This window comes from Pleurodeles waltl, chromosome 3_1 (assembly GCF_031143425.1).
Source record: "Pleurodeles waltl isolate 20211129_DDA chromosome 3_1, aPleWal1.hap1.20221129, whole genome shotgun sequence".
Lineage (NCBI taxonomy): Eukaryota > Metazoa > Chordata > Amphibia > Caudata > Salamandridae > Pleurodeles > Pleurodeles waltl.
Window position 1 is genome coordinate 1,844,476,727 of NC_090440.1, and position 21,458 is coordinate 1,844,498,184.

Below are 21,458 nucleotides of genomic sequence, written 5' to 3' on the forward strand. Positions count from 1 at the left end.
AAACCGTGATTCAGGCCCTCATCATCAGCCAGCTGGACTAATGTAACACCCTCTATTCAGGCACCACCACCAAACTCATGAGGAGATTTCAGATGAACCAGAGCACAGCAGTCAATACTAATACTCAACTTGCCAAAGAGGATCCCACATTACCCAGCACCTGAAAGACCTCCACTGGCTTCCCATCCAGAAAAGATGCCAATTCAAGCTCCTGACTCACGTCTACAAAGCCCTCCATGACCAAGGAGCCACTTACATGAACCATTGCCTGTATTTTCACCTACCTCCCGGGAAACTCCGCTCACCTTGCCCTCACACAGATACCACACATCTGCTGCTCCCACAATGAAAGACGCTCCTTTCACCTTGTTGCCAAGTCCTGGCACACACTGCCTTTCCACCTCCTTACTTCACCCTTGTTGTCCACCTTCATGAAGGGACTCGAGACATGGCTGTTTGACTGACACCACAGCATAACACCTGGATACCCTGATTGACTGATTGATTGATTGATTGATTGATTAAGTGGGTACACCTGGATTTAACAAAGCCAACATAGAAGGAAATAAATTGGGGGGATATGTAGGTAAAATACATAAATGTGAATGTAACTGAGTCAGTGTTGCAGGTTGCAATGTATTTTAGGTCTCTTTCAGGAATCAACATACATAGGAATACCAAACTTTCTTCATCATAAGACACATCCAGAATGAGACATGCAACGTATCCTTCATAACAGGATGCTTGATCTTAGCCTGTGGATGCAGAGGGGCCACATACTCTATAGTATATTCTTATTCCAGGGAAGATGATGACAGTGAAGAAACTATTGCTGAATATAAATTGTTATTGTTAATGTTTTTTGGAGTTTAAAAAGGTTTATTTATCAACTAATGGGAGGGAGTGAAGGGCAAGTAGGGAGATAAAACAAGGGGAGGGTACTCCAGATATACTGATATGAGTAAATTCCTCACAACCTATACAATGAATGTGTATGATATGGAAATGACATAAACAATAAGTCAATATCCACCAATATCCAATAATAAGGGACAAAGAGATAAAGCTTCATCTCAGTTGGATGTTTTCAGAGCAAGTTCTGGAAGTATTAGAGTCATCATTAACATTGTCTGAAGGAGGTAGTCAATGGTAACAATGGAGAATCTCTCTTATGTAAATATGAACAGGAATATACATAAGTAGTGTCCAATTCATGATGATGACAGAGTCCCACCAATTATTGTATAAAATTTTAGAGGATCGCTTCCAATTAACAGCTATTTCTAGTAAAGTTATTGCTAAAAATACATCAATTCATTTTGTTCTAGGGTAGTGGAGAGAAAACCCATTAGTTAAAGTCCTTAAAAAGAGAATAAGGATATTAAAAGGATAGTAGAACTTAATTACCTGTGTAATTAGAGCCTAATGCCAATATGCCAATATTATAATGTACTGAGACATCAAAATAATGTGCATAATATCACTGCTGGGGAAGTCACATGACCAACATTTGGTTTATTTATCTGTATAGAACTTAGTACAATGACGTGGAGTAATGTAAAGCTTGTGATAAATAAAAAATAATGCTTGAGTCATGCTAAATGACTTGGATATTTTATAAATACAAAGCCAGATCTTACTCCACAAGATATTATTCCAGGAGATTCCTAATTCATGTCCCCAAAGGATGTCAGTCTTAGACTTGGTTCACATGGGATTCAGAAATAAAAGAAACAAATACATTTTGTGAGGTTTAGAGTAAGCGAAAGGCAAGCATGAAAAAAATGTGGACAGTGAAATATTCACCTAAAGTGCGGGAAAAAATGGGTGTATCTCCTTTAAATAGTTGTAATTTCCACATGATAAGTTTATCCTTCCAAGATTTTCAAAAGATAGGTCTATTGTGTATTTTAATAAGCTTGTCACACCATATAAGCATAGCTCAGAAGGTAGTCCGGGAGAGAAAAGCAAGAGGATGTATTGATCGAAGCAAAGAACAAGTGTGTCAAAAAAGGGAAGAAGTGAGAGAAGATTTGGAAGAAAAAGATAAAATCTGTTTTGGAGTAAAGGGGTGAAGTAATTTGTTCTTGATATCTAACTAAAGAGAATGGTAGGGGGAATTAGATGTCAATGTCCAAAGAGAAGCTTGACGTAATACAAAATCCTCATGGTTGTGACTAAAATCTGGGAAGTTTACCCCTCCTTCTAGTTTAGATTTTTTGAGTATCGAAAGAGAGATTCTAGCTTTTTTATTTCCCTATAAAAACTGAGAGTACAGAATCAATCCTTTTTAAAACAAAACAGAATATTCACTAGCCTCATAGAAATAATATAGAGTAAGAACACAGAAAGCACTGCACTTGGGATTCAGGACCACATACATGTTTACAGCACAAAGTCAATTCCTCCAAAATATCATTGTCTTTATACAGAGAAGCTCCCAGTGAACTAGTTAAGGAGTCTAGCTTACCTTGTTCATTTTTGGCCTTAAGATGATTAGCTAATAATTTACTAACTTTACTTCAGCCACTACATAATTGGGCACTTCTTTTCAGTAAATATTGAAGAAGCCTGTTGAAAGTTTATTAAAGTAATTTGGCTTTAAGGAGATTTTGAAAATCATTATTTGATGTAGAGGCATTGTATTTCTGTTCCAAAATGTTTATTGAGTTCAGTAAACATTTGTGTTCTTTAGCACAGGCTTTTTTCTTTTTTGCTATATATCCAATACTAAAACCACAAGTAGATTTTTTAAAAGTGACCCATAAAAGTTGAGATGAAGTGTCAGGAGAGTCATTGAGTGAAAATAATCCAAAGGCAAAAGATACGAAGGATGAGGAAAACTGAGTGTCTTTTAATAAGGAGTTGTTGAACTGTCATCAATGCTTTGAGGTTGAGGAGGAACCAAGTCCAAATCTGTGATTGACATAGTATGATCTGAAAGGATGCCAGGGCTAATGATAGATTGGATATTATCTTGGAATAGAGGTTGGAAAATAAAAATGTGATCTATTCTGTTTTGATAAGTGGGATTACAAAGTTTTCATGAGTCAATTAAAGCTCTTTGTGAAATAGTGGAGTGAAATTGTTTATGCATGCTATAGGGGAGAAACCTGACTGAAGATTGTTTGTCCAGAGAAGGGTCATACTTTGGTTGCAATCACCTCCCAAAATAAAATAAGAACCAGTATATTGGTGACAATTTTTGGACAGTTGTGGACCAAAAATTGCAATCAATTTGGGTTGGGGCATAAACATTGAAAACCATTATGGGAAGTGCATGAATTTATAACACAACAGCCTTATAGTTAAAGCGCTTCAGAGTCTGTAAGGTTGGTTTCCTGTAATAAAATTAAGGGCCTGATTTAGAGTTTGGCTGATGGGTTTGTTGTGTAGCCATTTTAGTTATAGCTTCATGCACGTTATTTTAGCTTACTAGGCCTGCCGCTGTGCACTTTACCCTAGATACATTTTATTCGGCTTTGCTTTACTAATGTTACAATAGCCACTTTTGCGGTCTTGTTTTATTTCCTTCTATCTAACTGTTTTTGCCTAGACCAGCACTCTGTTCTCAAACAAGACATTCTTGCTCACTCTGTTCTTCTCCCAAGGCTGCGGAAAGATAGGTTGCCGGTGAACGTGGTATAAGTTTAGTCTCTGACATTCATAGAAAATACACAGCCTTACATAGGGACATTTTCTCAGAACATTAGCTGTTTTATTATAAAAACACCCCTGTGTCCCTTACACGTTAGAGAGAAATTCCAGCCAGAGAACCACGACTGTAAGCTGAATGGCAGAATTAGAGCTTAACATGCTGTGCTCTATTATAACCTAAGTAGGAATTAGTCTACTGACTGTAGTGACAATATGGTAGCGTTATTTTTATGCTTCACTCTCCTTGTCACAATATTAATCTTGTCATGCTGTATCATCCTGGTTATTGCAGCTCATGCTTTGCTATCTAAGATGCAGTTGCTTCATTAAAAGCATTATTGAAACATATGCTGCATCTGTTTGTCATTGTGTATATGAGACTAATGTAACTGAGAGAAACGGATGAGACCTGAGGGACCACGGCTTCCCTGAGAAACCAGTTATGTCATGCGCTCGGCTGCCCAATCATACCTGGCCTTGGGTAAAGATGAGGCACTGCTAGATAGCCGGAGCAAAACCAGGACTGGAGTGACAGGCGTCACCTGTAGTGGATCAGACTCAGTCTCCCACACCACAGGCAATTCTGCCACTCGAGATCCAGTAGTCCCATTAGAATAATGAGAGCCTACGACAGGTTACTACGTCACAACGATGACGGTTATCCTGTTCATCGTATTACGATTTCAACAGGATATAATGGAATTGGAATCCGGCGGATGGGATATCTGTCACGTTTCTGATGAAGTAACTCCATCTGCCAAACTCTAACTCAAGCCCTAAATCTGGATTAGCCTTGACTGAATGAGGTAACACTCTCTGTCATTTAATTGGATTAATAAATCCCTTTATATTCCATTGAATTATCCTGAATGTGACAAGTAAAAACAAATATGATGGACTCAGGAGAAGTATCAAAACTGTAAAATAATTACAAAATGCAAATATCACAAGGTAAAGAATGAAAGATGTGGCATATAGCGAAATGCAAATGTCATTTAGAGCAGTGAAATAGAAAAAAGAGTAAAGGAAACATGAAAAAGGACAATGAAAGACAGTACATATAAAAAACTGACACCTGGAAACACATGCCACAATATAAAACAAGCAGGAAATTTGGGGTTGTGACAACACAGATGAAGAGAGCACATCCTCACAAGAGCCACAGAGCAACAATGGAATGGAACAAGAGAAGATTAAGAATATCCTAGAATTTCTGTATCCCTGTAAGGAGAAAGAAGCAGAAATTAGCATATAAATATCTCCAAGAAAAACCTCTTCGCAAGATAAACAATATTGAAATCCAAAAGAAATGTTATGAAATTTGCTAGCAGGGGCCAGCTATGTCTACTGTATCAGTCACGTGAGAGTTTATAAATCTTCTGAGTGCAAATGGATCCTGAAACATGGTAATTTTGTTTTGATAAGTGACCTTGAAATTACATGGATGAAAGAGGCTATAGCAACCTCCTAAGGTACGTAGCACAGGACAAAGGCTAAGAAAATGTTTCCTTTAATTAGCTGTAGCATTCAAAACATCCTGCATGATAAAAATCTTCTTGCCAGACCACACAACCTGCCTCTTTGATTTAACTGCATTGAGTACTTTCAAAAGATCAGTAAACTTGAAGTTTAGTATGCGGAGTAGAAGCAGAAATGTGTTGGCCCGGTCTGTGTGCCTGTTGTGTATTTAAGTCAGTTGAGGGAGGAAGAACCAATAATTGCAGTAAAAAGGATGGAAGACCTTAAGTACGCAAATTGCTGCGTGTATTCATATTTTCTAAATCCACTGAGTGTTTCTTTAAATGAAGAACTTCCTTTTCCGAAATTACAATCTTGTTAGTTTCATCCTGCAAATCACAAACATGCTGTTCCACCTCATACCCTTGTCTCCACAATGGCCCATTTCTCACCAAGATTTTCGATTCTCTTGCTGGTTTCCTCATCAAATGAATGAAGCAACCTTAATTCCTCTAGTAAAATCTCCATTGTGTGAGAAGAGGGTGTTTTCCCAGGAGATGGATGGTCCCCGTTTCAGTCTTTTGTTTGTGGATGATGCTGTGTGCTTCACCGAGGCAGTGGATGCAGACAAGGAGCAAGAAGTAGCAGGTTGTGCCATTTCATCAGAAGGAGTAGGTTTTTACATGGAACGGACACTAGAGGACAAGTGTGGGTCTGCTTATAAGCCTGAGGGAAAATTAAAGTTCTTTGAGCTGCTCATAGAGCAGCTGTGGAGAAGTTCTAGGAGAAGTTGAATAGAAAGCACTTGACATGAATGAATGAAAGGAGCATCATGTTATTGTTCCTAACAGGCTAAGTAAACTTTGAAATAAATTGCCCCCAGTAAAAATAGCAAAGTAAGTTGGTAGTCTTCTTAATAAAGAAGGACAGAAGGCAGCATGAACTCCGAAAAGTGTAAAAAGACAAATGTGGAATTATGAGTTAGTTAGCCAGCTGCACCTTGATGGGCAAAAGAAAAATGTGGTAAACTGTCTATACAGCAGCGCTGAAGAGTCCCCTAAAAGTGTATATTGTGAAGCAGCTTAGTAAAGTTTTAAGTGAAAAAGGAGAGTGACTGAAAAGCACATTCCGCAATGGGGTTTCTCCACCATATTCTTAAGAAGTCACTTTTGAAAAACATTGAGTGGCAGCCATATTAATGAACCCAGACACACATCAGTATGGGTGGGCAAATAAGATTTGGCTGAATGGAGAGGGTAGGTCTACCTTCACACAACAGTGTACAAGAGTTCAAACATATTCACAGGCACTTTAATTGGTAGCATCCTTTCATCATAGCCACAGCCATCACAATCGGTGCACACTCAACCAGACAAGACAAAATACAGAAATAATGGAGGGTATACAAGTTATGACATATGTCGGAGGCCAGAAATTAGGATCATCAAGATGAAAGCAGACCAAGTAATTTAATGTAGGCTATCTCAGGATACGTCAGAATCACAGCAAAGGTACCACTACTACTTCTAGTCAAAGTAGTCTTTTCAAAGCCAGAAGATGGAATGATAGGAAGAGGTGCTGTTTATCATAACAGGGGCAAAGGAGACAAAGTTAAACAGGGAAAAAAGGGCTAAGTGTAATGTGGAAAATACTAGACAAATTTGAAAGGAATCTATGAATTTAGCACACTGTAAGAGATATAAACACTTTAGTGGAAAATATTCAAATGGCCACATTGATGGATCATTCTTGACTTTGAATCTGGCAAACGTATTATAAATTACTGTATTTAATGTCCAATTGCTCAAAAGACGAAGGATGCAGTGTGAATCAAAGAAGGAAACAACAAAGTAAAAACCCCTTAATTGTGTTTAGCCATGATGATTGAGCCAAAATGAAGAAACTCTGAGGATTGGATGATGGTATTAAACATGCCTTTAGCATCCCTGCTTTCACCATGCATGTAATACAACCCATGACCTTTATGGCATGTTGCATTACATTGTGGGTTTTTCGCTTGCACTTTCTTTGTTCTATCTATCTATCTATCTATCTATCTATCTATCTATCTATCTATCTATCTATCTATCTATCTATCTATCTATCTAGCTACTGATAAATTCACCTAACTATAACGTTACTTCAATCTTTTGTTCTTTGCTATTTCATTTAATTTCTAAGGTTATTAAAAATATATATATGTGTATGTGTGTATATGTATATGTATGTATAGATATATCTATCTATCTATCTATCTATCTATCTATCTATCTATCTATCTATCTATGTATGTACATATATATGCACACACACACACACATATACATTTTTTTAAAGAAATTCACTGAAATAGCTAGAGAACAAAAGTTTAAAGTAACGCTATCATTAGCGGTATTACTGTTTTGAACTAACAAAAAACACAGAAATTTGGCATTAATTGTTAAGGGCAATGACTATAACTTGCGCACCTGGCATGCACTGCTTAGGACCGCGCATATGACATAACTCATGACATGTTCTATGACATCATTTATGACATCACTGATAACATCAATGTTTCAAACCTTTTTAGTTCAAATTATTAATGTTGTCACTAAGAAATTCATCAAAAAAACGTTAATATAATTTTTGTTTCTTTCAGTGAATTTTTAAGTTTTTTTTTTAAAAAACAAATCTTTTTGTTACACCTAATTATAATGTTACTTTATCCTTTGCTTTTTTCAGTGACTTCATAGAGCTTTTTTTAAGTAAATTAATTTATATTGTGAATGTCTGTATGGTAGAATGACTTTATAATATATGTTTTGTGAAGACATTATTTTGAAAAGGAATTCTTTTTTTATTGTAACATAACAGGAAAGGGGTGACAGTGTGGAAAATATTTCTAAAAATGCCTGAGTATTAAAAATATTATTGTAGCAATAGCTCATTTGAGATTGTGTATGTGTTTAGTTCTTTTAATTCTAATGTTGAGATATGTGCGTAGTACAGTGTGTCGATGTACTGGCCTCTCCTGTCAGACCTCTCTCTTAGATGTCTGGTGTGCATAGTAGGATGCGTGCATGGATTGACCTCTCTCTTCAGCTCTCTTTCTCAGATGATGGGTTTTGCTTTGTAGGGTGTGTGGAGAGAGACAGGCCTCTCCACTGAGACCTCCCTTTTGGATGACAGGTATGCCCTGTCCATGGAATGCCCTCTCCGCTAACACCCCTATCTCTGATAATGGGCAAATATAATTGGATGTTGCAAGAGGCTGAACTCTACTTACAACCCTTACCAAACCAATGGGCATAAATAGCAGACTCAGACAAACACCATTTCCAGAACGACTCCTTCCTATAGTAACAAGTGTGCGTACGAGAGTGCATTCAAAGATCACGTACTCCTTCCAGTTCTTTCATGATCCTGCGAGTCGGACAAGATTGTAATTTTTTTTTTAAAGAATTACCTTTCCACTCTTTACAGTTCTTTTCTTTTACACACTTCCTCTCAATAACAAAGGGCATAATATGGATTCCTACTTTCAGAGTCTATTGAGGACTCATCTACTCCTTTTTACTATCCACGATCCAGCGAGAGTCCCACAAGATTGTGCTAATTAGTTAAAAAATATATATATTTATTTAATCACAGTAGTTATCCCTTAAAGACCTCCTCTATAAATCTAGGGAGACCGCAAGCCTTTTTGCAACCTCCATATAGTGTTTTTACTTCTTTTTCAACAGCACCTCCAATTTTTCAAAGTAAACAGTAATGGTGGACATTTCATTTCTACAAATCCAACAACCAGCCAATCAGACCACTTGTTCTCAAGAGACTCTCAGGAGTCTCTTGCTCTCACAAGAGTGTGAAGGATCATGGGAAAGATGGCCCTCTTGACAATAACAGGGATCCAATTTTTAATTTGTACTCTTGCTGGAGGATCGTGAGACACTTAAAAGGCCAACCATCCAGATATAGAATGATTTTTTATCCTTAATTTATCAAATACTACTGAACATATTTACACTAAATCACAAAAAGTACAATCTGTTGACCAAGATGTGGCTCCCTTTCAAACTTGGTGCAATTCCATTCAGTGTAATTTCTCTTTAGGACCTCTCTTTTTTCTTGGACCCCGCTTGACAGATCACCACAAAACGTTCCAGGAAGGAGCGGAGGTGGATGAATGTTTTAAAAAAATGTTTCATGAAGATTCCTTTCTTGGGGCCAAAGTTAGTAGCAAACCAAAAGACAATCTCTCTAACTCTCTAACTACCTAGTGGGAACGGTATAGTTAGGTCTGGTAAAAATATCTTGCTTTACATTAAGAAAAATACTGGAAATTCACTAAAAAGATGAAAGGTGAAAGTGACATTATAATTAGGTGAAAATGTCAGTTAAAAATACATTACATTTAATATTAAAAGTAATACACTTCATTAGAGATTTTATTTTGTACCTCTGATCCAACGTATGCTCAAGAATACTTTCATATAAAATTCAACATATATTCATTGTGTTTATGATCCATTATAGTCTTATTATTGATTATGAAACATACCCAATGTCATATATCTTATCTGATCCACTTTAACCTCTGCAGAATTTCTTCTTCATAATTAATGTTCAGGTAGACTGAAAACATGTAGCCTCAGATAAAGAATGTGTGGCTTCCTGCAATGAGTACAGAAATTCACAATATTTCTCCTGTCGTAACAACTCTTGTTATACTAACAAGGCTGCTGGATTTGGGCAACAGCACCACTGAGCACAGGAGACTGAGTCTGATCCTGCGCCATGTGACAGCTGTCTGCCTAACATTTCCGGATAGCTAGCAGACACTCACCAGTACCCAAGCGTAAAAGGTGATTTGTGGCAGTCCTTAGCATGTCAACTGGGTTTCGCAAGGAAATTGTGGTGGAACACATTTACCCCTTTCTCTGAGTCACATATGTCTCACACATATGAAGGCAAGACAGAAGCAGGACTAGATTCAATAAGTTAACTTGAATCAACTGCATTCTATGTAAAAAATCATGTATTGTGATTATAAGGATGATAAAACATAATAAAAGCAAGGCAATGACAAGAAGAGTGAAACATAGGAAAAGTCCCACCATACTGTCACAACAATGATTCTAAAATGCCTACCTGCATTAATGATCTTGACAAATGCATAGCAGTATAAGCCCTAATCTGCCCATCTGGCCTCCCGAGAGAACCCCATTCACCATACCTGTGATTGCAGGTAAAGAAGAGGTCTGTCTTTCTACTGCAAATTCTCCCACATGGAGGGAGAGACTGCATCAGGTCTCAGCAGGAACTGCCAAGCCGATGTGCAGTGTACAATGGCAACTAGTTGGAATTCCCCTCTATCGTGTAGTGGCAGAGTGGTGTTTTATAATAAAAAAATCTTGTGTTCTGAGAAAACTGCCCTGATGTGACAATACATATATGTTTGTGTATAAGAGTTAGGGACATGATGAACGCTTTGTACTGGCAATAATTCGTAACCTATTATGTACAACCTTGAATAAAGCACATAATTAAAAATGGAAAAGAATAACAGATGTCTGTGTAAAAGGACAAGCTGATAATAATAAAAACATCTCCTCTGAAATATGACTTCTGCTAAAATAATAGATAAAAATGCATGCCTCGGAGTGAAAGGGCAAAAGCTGAAGGCCTAGGCTAATCGAACATGCCTGTTTAATAGCTATAGTAACATCAAGACACTTCTATATTTACTAAAGCCCCATGTTACAAAAAGAGGATGCAGTAAGCTTTTTGTAATAATAACTAGGCCAACATAGATAATCCTTTGTTAGGACGGTACATATTCATGTTAACAGTATTAATGTAATGAGAGGAAGATCACAGAATGCAATCTATGCTAGTGGTGATCTCCATTTTGCTCTCTCTTGGGATATCAAATTGTTTGTTCTTCCCTGGCAGCAGCACACTTAGGAGGAGGGCAGTCAGGATGAATGAGCTACTGTATTTCAGTTCCAATGACCTCTCCCCTTTTTATCATCACCTTCATGAATGCATTAACATGATACCCCTTGAGGGAATTGTATTTTTCTTTTTAATTCTTAGTTTTAAGATTTTTAGGTTTGGGAACTCTTTTAGGCTCCTTGACTTTAATTACTATAATTATTAATTGTATGTATTATTTTATTAACAAATACACTGCTAATGATGTATGTATTTACTTCAAATATAAAAGTGCTATATATTTATTTAAATTATTTAACTTACATAATGTACTGGAATCTTAAATTACCCTTCCCTGAACCCCAAACACCCCTTACTACCTCTAAAAGCTATCATTATCTGAACTGTAAATACTCCTGTTCTTCTCCTCAAATCTACCTGTTCCTAAACTCTAAAAAATCTTTACTATCCATGAATCCTAAAAACATCGTATTGCCCCTTAACTTAGTGACTCTGCCTGCTGAAAGCAGTAGAGGCAGGGTAGGTAGCTAAAGGTGCAATATAGGAAGAATTTGGAAATTGTGAATTCCCCTGGTAATTCCTCATTGCAAAGGCAACCCCCATGGTCCTACTTGAAATCCCTGTTATTTCTATCACCACCTTTCTCCCAGCAGTTATCATTGTCCCTAGTACTGGAACTCAGGGAAGGAGTTACTGGGTAATTCAGAGATGTTGTTATGAGGCCTTTTGTGACATAGGGCAACTCAGAGAAGCTTACCCATCTAAAGAGTTAGAATAATGCTTTTAGGGCATCAGTGAAAACACTATTCAGGACTACACTGTGCTGTTTACGCACAGTGGAGCTGTGCTGCATTTCCATGGTGAAGAAATGAGCAACACCCTACTAATGGACTAATTTAAAGAATACTTAAAGGCACAGAATGCAGTACTTTTCTCTTATTGCGTGAAATAGTGAAAAATATGCTCCAGCATTTCGCCATATTGGTATAGTTTCCCAAACAGTTTAAAGTAGTTTGCCCAATGACAAATACACCACTTATTAGTGCACGGCTATTCTAAATCTGGTTTCACAGTGCAGCTGTATGGATGATATTTTTAGCAATTCTTTAAAATATGTATAGGGTAAGTTAGCTTTAGAGAGGCTTCACCCACAGGTGTATTACTGCCTTACCTCAGGCTATCAGTTGTATCAGACATTCTTCCATTAAAATGCACCAGGTATTATTCTAAATAAAAAAAAAACTAAACAATGTTGTTTGTCACATGCAGTTCTTTTTTCATGTATGTATTCTACACAGAATTGCTGTTTTTTTACCCAACATTGGCATAGCTAGTAGGACAGACGTGGTAAACAACATTTGTGCATACAATACATGCCAATAAAATATGTGAATGCTTGTGATTACATTTGTTAGTACATTAAACACATTAATGCCAAACCTATTGGCTTTGCCTGTGCTTAGTGTAGATAGTAAAGAGTGTCCTTTGCAATTAAAAGATTTCAATATAAAGTGCCAGATAGTGAGCCGTGTTTGTGACAGGGGAGTCTGAAAGGTCAAACATTGTTGGATGCAGTCATGGAATGCAACCCTCAAATGGGGGCCCAATTTCCTTCCCTCCAATGCACGTGCAGCTTGCATGTGGTTTTTGAGGAGTTTGAGAGCTTCAATATGGATGGGCCTCAGATTTCTCTCCACCCAGGCATGGGACAGAATGCAGCACATTTTAAGAGAATGTTTCAGGTCGGACACTTTCTCTCCTGGGTGGTACCAACAACTATGTAATCCGGGCTGCTCTACACAATCCTTGCTGATCTAGACACTCTCTAATAACATATTTACCTGTGCTGGATACCGTAATATCAATTCTCAGGGTTGTTGGTTGACTGGGGTGTAAACCATAGTCAAACAACAAGCACAATCCTAGTCAGGGTGAATGTCAGGTGAACCCTAAAACAGTCCTTGCTAACAATCTGGTAGCTTTCACGGAGCAGTCAGGCTTAACTAAGAGACAGTGTGTAAAGCGTTTGCCCAACACCTCAAACAGTAAATCAGTGAAAACACCACACAAAAAGATTCCACACCAGATTGGAAAAATAGATCTGAACTTAATAAATAAAACAAGATCAAAACAACAAAAACCCAAGAAGTAGAACTTGAGATACTGGTTTTTAAAGTGTAGAAAAGTGTAAAGTGTTAAAAGTGGTTATCTGGTCATACTGGACCAGGACAAAGTCAAATGTTAAGGCCAACCGTACTGGAGCGCGGGCCAGCTAACGGGACCCAGTTAGGCCTGCTGATCAAAAGGACATTAATCTGAGGCTCTGGAGCATTGTTTTGATTCGGGTCAAAGATGCATCATGCAGCAGAGGCGCTACGCTAGTTTTAAGATGTGGCGAGGCTGAAGTGTGAGGTCCTGATGTGCTGAGGGTCCTGTTGATGGGGCTTACGATGCAAAAACCGGTGTTGTAGATGTGTTGCGCAGTCGAAGCAATGCTTCAGCTGTGATGAGCGGTGTCATCATCGAGGCTGCCATCAACTGGGTACGAGGATATTGCACCGAGAAATGTGTTGCGCAGTGGTGGTTCCCAAAAGTGATGCATCTGGTCCAATCCATGCAGCAATGGTGATGCGTTGTTCTGCTCGAAGATGCACCACTCAGCTGAGGCAATGCGTCATTCAGCAGAGGATGCATCGGCTCTGCTTGAGTAAGCACCTTAGGCCTACTTCCAAGGGTCCAGGACTGGGGTAGCACCACTTAACATGGCAGACTCACATATGGCATAGTACAGGTGCAGAAGCAGGGTGGTTGGAGGTCTTTTATGTCCCTGAAACTTCAGATCAGGAAGCCAGCCAATTAGTCCTTGGAGTCACTCTAGGTTCAAGTGATGCAGGTCCAGTTCTTCCCACCCAGGCAGGGCAACAAAAGGCAGTAGGGCAGCAAGGCAGGAGTCTATCAAAGCATCAGTCTCACAGGTCCAAGAGAGTACTGAAGTGGCAAAGTCAGAGGTCCAGTACTTATACCCAGTTTGGCCTTCAAAGTGAGGGAGACTTCAAAGACAGGCCTTTGAAGTGCACAGAGTCCTTGCCCTTCCTGCCCTGGCTCCAGACTCACTACTGCCCTTAGCTCCCATTGTGTGTGACTGACTATGGGGAATACACAAAGCCGAACTGTCACACACCACAGACAAATCAAATCAAATCAAATCATTAGCATTTGTAAAGCGCGCTACTCACCCGTGCGGGTCTCAAGGCGCTAGGGGGGAAAGGGGGGGTTATCGCTGCTCGAACAGCCAAGTCTTTAGGAGTCTCCGGAAAGCGGAGTGGTCCTGGGTGGTCCTGAGGCTGGTGGGGAGGGAGTTCCAGGTCTTGGCCGCCAGGAAGGAGAAAGATCTCCCACCCGCCGTGGAGCGGCGGGTGCGAGGGACGGCAGCAAGTGCGAGGCCAGCGGAGCGGAGGGGGCGGGTGGGGACGTAGAAGCTGAGGCGTCTGTTGAGGTATTCCGGTCCCTTGTTGTGGAGGGCTTTGTGTGCGTGGGTGAGAAGACGGAAGGTGATCCTTTTGCTGACTGGGAGCCAATGCAGGTGTCTCAGGTGTGCGGAGATGTGGCTGTTGCGGGGTACGTCGAGGATGAGGCGGGCCGAGGCGTTTTGGATGCGTTGCAGGCGGTTTTGGAGTTTGGCGGTGGTCCCAGCGTAGAGGGTGTTGCCGTAGTCCAGGCGACTCGTGACAAGGGCGTGGGTCACGGTTTTTCTGGTGTCGGCGGGGATCCAGCGGAAGATCTTGCGGAGCATGCGGAGAGTGAGGAAGCAGGCGGAGGACACGGCGTTGACTTGCTTGGTCATGGTGAGAAGAGGGTCCAAGATGAAGCCGAGGTTGCGGGCGTGGTCTGCGGGGGTCGGTGCGGTGCCGAGGGCCGTGGGCCACCAGGAGTCGTCCCAGGCGGACGGGGTGTTGCCGAGGATGAGGACTTCCGTTTTTTCAGAGTTCAGCTTTAGGCGGCTGAGCCTCATCCAATCTGCGACGTCCTTCATACCCTCTTGTAGGTTGGTCTTGGCGCTGGCGGGGTCCTTGGTGAGGGAGAGTACAAGTTGGGTGTCGTCGGCGTAGGAGGTGATGATGATGTCGTGCTTGCGTACGATGTCGGCGAGGGGGCTCATGTAGACATTGAAGAGTGTCGGGCTGAGCGATGAGCCTTGAGGTACGCCGCAGATGATCTTGGTGGGTTCTGAGCGAAACGGAGGGAGGTAAACTCTTTGGGAGCGGTTAGCGAGGAAGGAGGCGATCCAGTCCAGGGCCTGGCCTTGGATCCCGGTGGAGCGTAGGCGGGTGATTAGGGTGCGGTGACAGACGGTGTCAAAGGCAGCCGAGAGGTCGAGGAGAATGAGGGCGACTGTTTCACCGTTGTCCATCAGGGTTCTGATGTCGTCTGTGACTGAGATGAGGGCGGTTTCCGTGCTGTGGTTGGTTCGGAATCCGGTTTGTGAAGGGTCGAGCAGGTTGTTGTCTTCCAGGAAGGTGGTCAGCTGTTTGTTGACGGTCTTTTCTATTACCTTGGCTGGGAAAGGTAGAAGAGAGATGGGGCGGAAGTTTTTCAGGTCGCTTGGGTCAGCCGTAGGTTTCTTTAGTAGGGCGTTGACTTCAGCGTGCTTCCAGCATTCGGGGAAGGTAGCAGAAGAAAAAGAAGAGTTGATGACGGTCTGGAGGTGCGGGGCGATGATGTCGTCGGCTTTGTTAAAGATGAAGTGCGGGCAGGGGTCCGAAGGGGCGCCGGAGTGGATAGAGTTCATGATGGATTTGGTTTCTTCCGTGTTGATGTGGGTCCAGTTGTTGAGGGTGATGTCCGGGGAAGCGGGTTCAGTGGTGTATGGTTGGGTCTGGTGTCCGAAGCTGTCGTGGAGGTCGCTGATCTTGCGATGGAAGAAAGTGGCGAGGGATTCGCACAAATCCTGTGAGGGCGTGACGGCGTTGGCGCTGGCGCTGGGGTTGGAGAACTCTTTGACGATGCTGAAGAGTTCTCTGCTGTTGTGGCTGTTTTTGTCTAGTCTGTCGGTGAAAAAGTTCCTTTTGGCAGTGCGGATCAGGTGGTGGTGTTCGCGTGTAGCGTTCTTGAGGGCGGTCATGTTGTCAGCGGTGTGGTCCTTGCGCCAGGCCTTCTCAAGGGCACGACAAGTTTTCTTTGATTCTTTGAGGGTGTCAGAGAACCAGAGAGGTTTTTTGGTGTTGGTCTGTCGATGCGTGCGTTTGAGGGGAGCAAGGTTGTCAGCGCAGTTGGAGATCCAGTTTGTGAGGTTGAGAGCTGCGTCGTTGGGGTCGGTGGTGAGGGTGGGTTGGTTGGCGGCGAGAGCGGAGAAGAGTTGCTCTTCAGGGATCTTGTTCCACTGTCGACGAGGGATGGGTTGAGTGCGGAGGTGGGAGGTCTCGCGTCGGAATGTGAAGTGGACGCAGCTGTGGTCGGTCCAGTGCAGGGCAGAGGTGTGGCTGAAGAAGACGTGTTTGCTGGCGGAGAAGATAGGGTCGAGCGTGTGTCCGGCGATGTGGGTGGCGGTGTTCACCAGTTGTTTGAGGCCGAGGTTGGCGAGGTTGTCGAGCAGGGTGGTGGTGTTGGGGTCGTTGTTTTGTTCCAGATGGAAGTTGAGGTCGCCTAGGAGGATGTAGTCCGGTGAGGCGAGGGCGTGCGGGGAGATGAAGTCGGCGATGGCGTCGCTGAAAGAGGCGCGAGGTCCGGGAGGACGGTAGACGAGGGATCCTCTGAGGGTGGTCCTTGGGTCGGTGCGAATCTGAAAATGCAGGTGTTCAGCGGCGAGGGGGGGGTCTTCGGTGGAGGTGGTGACGCTGATGGAGTCTTTGAAGATGATGGCGACACCTCCTCCTACTTGGTTGGTGCGGTCTTTTCTGGAGATCTTGTAGCCTTCGGGGATGGCGGTAGCGATGTCTGGAGCAGAGGAGGCGTTCATCCATGTCTCCGTGATGAAGGCGACGTCCGGGGCTGTGGAGTCCAGGAGGTCCCAAAGTTCAACGGCGTGCTTGTGGACGGAACGAGCGTTGACCAGGATGCACTTGAGGTGGTTGATGGCGCGTGGGCTTGTGGTCGTGGTAGTTGCGTGGTGGAAGATGCGTTTGCAGGAGTTGCAGGCGAAGGGTCCATGGGTGCGTTTGGGGTGAGCTAGGAAGCAGGTTTTGGAGCGCCCTGGGTTGAGGGCGTGGAGGGTGGTGGGGTCGTAGCGGATCAGCGGGGCTTGGGGGAGCTGGGGACCAGGGGTCGTGGCGCTGGGCGCGGGCCAGGCGCGGACGGGCGCAGACGGGCTTGCCTCTGGCGCGCCTCCGGCGCGCCAGCGGCGCAGTCGCGCAGCGGCCGCCATAAGAGGTAGGAGGGGGGGGAAGGGGTCAGCTGGGGGCGAATGGGAGCTGGGGGGCGGGGGCGTGCAGGAGGTCGCGGCGGGAAAGCGCGAGGGAGGGGGGGGGACAGGTAGAGTGAGAGGAGCTGGGGGAGGGGGTTTAGGGTGGAGGAGGGTGAGTGTTAGGAGGTTTGGAGATTAGGGAGAGAGATAGGAGTAGGGTTGTGAAGATAGGGGAGGGGGGGTTGTAGAGGTGGGTGAGGGAGAGAGGTAGAGTGAGAGGATAGGGAGATAGGTAGTAGAGGGGGTGGCGGGAGGGGGGGAGAGATAGAGAAATAGATAGAGAAAATAGATAGAGAAGTCGATAGATAGGGAAATAGATAGATAGACAGATAGGTAGGTAGGAGGAGGTGGAGAGTGGGGGAGTTAGATAGTGAGATAGGGAGCTAGAGAGATAGGAAGATAGGAGGAGTGAGGGAGGTAGATAGCGAACGGGTTAGCTAGGGGTGAGAGAGGGGGAGGCGAGTGAGGGAGGGGGATGAGGAAGGAGCAGGAGGGCAGGCTCGGGGGAAGAAGACGGAGGAGGTAGAAGAGCCGAAGACAGGAGAACAGAAGACAGGAGAACAGAAGACAGAAGAACAGAAGACAGAAGAACAGAAGACAGAAGCACAGAAGATCGGAAGAGCAGAAGAACAGAGAAGAACAGAGAAGAACAGAGAAGAACAGAGAAGAACAGAGAAGAACACAGAAGAACACAGAAGAACACAGAAGAACCGAGAAGAAGAACACAGAAGCACAGAGAAGAACAGAGAAGAAGAACACAGAAGACCGGAAGAACACAGAAGAACAGAAGGGAAGAACAGAAGAACAGAAGAACACAGAAGAAGATTGCAGAGGGGGAGCGAGGAGGGAGAGACAGAGAGGAGGAAAAGAAGCAGGAGCAGAAGAGAAGGTGAGTGGCGCGGGGCAGGGCGAGGGGCTGGGAGGAGGGGGGTACTTACAGTTAGGTGGGTCTCAGGAACACAGGAACTCGGGAACTTGGAGGAGCTGCAGCGGCAGGGGGAGCGACCTACCCTTGGGTCAAGGGTCGCTACCACTGTCGCGCAGCGGCCGCCATAAGAGGTAGGAGGGGGGGGGAGGGGTCAGCTGGGGGCGAATGGGAGCTGGGGGGCGGGGGCGTGCAGGAGGTCGCGGCGGGAAAGCGCGAGGGAGGGGGGGGGACAGGTAGAGTGAGAGGAGCTGGGGGAGGGGGTTTAGGGTGGAGGAGGGTGAGTGTTAGGAGGTTTGGAGATTAGGGAGAGAGATAGGAGTAGGGTTGTGAAGATAGGGGAGGGGGGGTTGTAGAGGTGGGTGAGGGAGAGAGGTAGAGTGAGAGGATAGGGAGATAGGTAGTAGAGGGGGTGGCGGGAGGGGGGGAGAGATAGAGAAATAGATAGAGAAAATAGATAGAGAAGTCGATAGATAGGGAAATAGATAGATAGACAGATAGGTAGGTAGGAGGAGGTGGAGAGTGGGGGAGTTAGATAGTGAGATAGGGAGCTAGAGAGATAGGAAGATAGGAGGAGTGAGGGAGGTAGATAGCGAACGGGTTAGCTAGGGGTGAGAGAGGGGGAGGCGAGTGAGGGAGGGGGATGAGGAAGGAGCAGGAGGGCAGGCTCGGGGGAAGAAGACGGAGGAGGTAGAAGAGCCGAAGACAGGAGAACAGAAGACAGGAGAACAGAAGACAGAAGAACAGAAGACAGAAGAACAGAAGACAGAAGCACAGAAGATCGGAAGAGCAGAAGAACAGAGAAGAACAGAGAAGAACAGAGAAGAACAGAGAAGAACAGAGAAGAACACAGAAGAACACAGAAGAACACAGAAGAACCGAGAAGAAGAACACAGAAGCACAGAGAAGAACAGAGAAGAAGAACACAGAAGACCGGAAGAACACAGAAGAACAGAAGGGAAGAACAGAAGAACAGAAGAACACAGAAGAAGATTGCAGAGGGGGAGCGAGGAGGGAGAGACAGAGAGGAGGAAAAGAAGCAGGAGCAGAAGAGAAGGTGAGTGGCGCGGGGCAGGGCGAGGGGCTGGGAGGAGGGGGGTACTTACAGTTAGGTGGGTCTCAGGAACACAGGAACTCGGGAACTTGGAGGAGCTGCAGCGGCAGGGGGAGCGACCTACCCTTGGGTCAAGGGTCGCTACCACTGTCGCGCAGCGGCCGCCATAAGAGGTAGGAGGGGGGGGGAGGGGTCAGCTGGGGGCGAATGGGAGCTGGGGGGCGGGGGCGTGCAGGAGGTCGCGGCGGGAAAGCGCGAGGGAGGGGGGGGGACAGGTAGAGTGAGAGGAGCTGGGGGAGGGGGTTTAGGGTGGAGGAGGGTGAGTGTTAGGAGGTTTGGAGATTAGGGAGAGAGATAGGAGTAGGGTTGTGAAGATAGGGGAGGGGGGGTTGTAGAGGTGGGTGAGGGAGAGAGGTAGAGTGAGAGGATAGGGAGATAGGTAGTAGAGGGGGTGGCGGGAGGGGGGGAGAGATAGAGAAATAGATAGAGAAAATAGATAGAGAAGTCGATAGATAGGGAAATAGATAGATAGACAGATAGGTAGGAGGAGGTGGAGAGTGGGGGAGTTAGATAGTGAGATAGGGAGCTAGAGAGATAGGAAGATAGGAGGAGTGAGGGAGGTAGATAGCGAACGGGTTAGCTAGGGGTGAGAGAGGGGGAGGCGAGTGAGGGAGGGGGATGAGGAAGGAGCAGGAGGGCAGGCTCGGGGGAAGAAGACGGAGGAGGTAGAAGAGCCGAAGACAGGAGAACAGAAGACAGGAGAACAGAAGACAGAAGAACAGAAGACAGAAGAGCAGAAGACAGAAGCACAGAAGATCGGAAGAGCAGAAGAACAGAGAAGAACAGAGAAGAACAGAGAAGAACAGAGAAGAACAGAGAAGAACACAGAAGAACACAGAAGAACACAGAAGAACACAGAAGAACACAGAAGAACACAGAAGAACACAGAAGAACACAGAAGAACCGAGAAGAAGAACACAGAAGCACAGAGAAGAACAGAGAAGAAGAACACAGAAGACCGGAAGAACACAGAAGAACAGAAGGGAAGAACAGAAGAACAGAAGAACACAGAAGAAGATTGCAGAGGGGGAGCGAGGAGGGAGAGACAGAGAGGAGGAAAAGAAGCAGGAGCAGAAGAGAAGGTGAGTGGCGCGGGGCAGGGCGAGGGGCTGGGAGGAGGGGGGTACTTACAGTTAGGTGGGTCTCAGGAACACAGGAACTCGGGAACTTGGAGGAGCTGCAGCGGCAGGGGGAGCGACCTACCCTTGGGTCAAGGGTCGCTACCACTGTCGCGCAGCGGCCGCCATAAGAGGTAGGAGGGGGGGGGAGGGGTCAGCTGGGGGCGAATGGGAGCTGGGGGGCGGGGGCGTGCAGGAGGTCGCGGCGGGAAAGCGCGAGGGAGGGGGGGGGACAGGTAGAGTGAGAGGAGCTGGGGGAGGGGGTTTAGGGTGGAGGAGGGTGAGTGTTAGGAGGTTTGGAGATTAGGGAGAGAGATAGGAGTAGGGTTGTGAAGATAGGGGAGGGGGGGTTGTAGAGGTGGGTGAGGGAGAGAGGTAGAGTGAGAGGATAGGGAGATAGGTAGTAGAGGGGGTGGCGGGAGGGGGGGAGAGATAGAGAAATAGATAGAGAAAATAGATAGAGAAGTCGATAGATAGGGAAATAGATAGATAGACAGATAGGTAGGTAGGAGGAGGTGGAGAGTGGGGGAGTTAGATAGTGAGATAGGGAGCTAGAGAGATAGGAAGATAGGAGGAGTGAGGGAGGTAGATAGCGAACGGGTTAGCTAGGGGTGAGAGAGGGGGAGGCGAGTGAGGGAGGGGGATGAGGAAGGAGCAGGAGGGCAGGCTCGGGGGAAGAAGACGGAGGAGGTAGAAGAGCCGAAGACAGGAGAACAGAAGACAGGAGAACAGAAGACAGAAGAACAGAAGACAGAAGAACAGAAGACAGAAGCACAGAAGATCGGAAGAGCAGAAGAACAGAGAAGAACAGAGAAGAACAGAGAAGAACAGAGAAGAACAGAGAAG